The sequence below is a fragment of the Penaeus monodon genome, chromosome 34 (assembly GCF_015228065.2).
Source record: "Penaeus monodon isolate SGIC_2016 chromosome 34, NSTDA_Pmon_1, whole genome shotgun sequence".
Taxonomy (NCBI): Eukaryota; Metazoa; Arthropoda; class Malacostraca; order Decapoda; family Penaeidae; genus Penaeus; species Penaeus monodon.
This window is the reverse complement of record NC_051419.1, coordinates 9,446,900-9,447,310: the sequence shown is the minus strand read 5'-3', so window position 1 is coordinate 9,447,310 and position 411 is coordinate 9,446,900. Positions and strand designations below refer to the sequence as shown.

Below are 411 nucleotides of genomic sequence, written 5' to 3'. Positions count from 1 at the left end.
CCCCCCCCCACTCCTCCCCATACCCACCCATGCCATAGTACTCCTGCACGGTGACCGCCCCGTCGTTGCGATCGATGACCTCCAGGTAGAAGAAGGGGCGGGTTTTGGGGGGGGAGCCCTGGTCAGTGTTCAGGTCGTTGGTCTGGTCCATCATGGCTGCCAGGTCCTGTGGGGAAGAGGGGAGGGGGATGAGGGGAGGGGGAAGAGGGGGTGTTGGAGAAGAGGGGAAGGGGAAATGGGAGGGAAGAGGGGTGTTGGGGGAAGAGGGGAGGGGGAATAGCAGGGAAGAGGGGGTATTGGGGAAGAGGGGGTGTTGGAGAAGAGGGGTTTTGGAGAAGAGGGGGTGTTTGGGAGGAGGGGAGGGGGAAATGGGGTGGGGAGGGGGAAATGGGGTGGGAAGGAGTGAGATGG

The 411-nt window shown here is 63.0% G+C and overlaps 1 pseudogene; it reads right to left on the bottom strand.

Moving 5' to 3' along the window:
- LOC119594575 overlaps window positions 1-411 on the bottom strand; it is a 14,936-nt pseudogene that overhangs the window by 6,166 nt on the left and 8,359 nt on the right.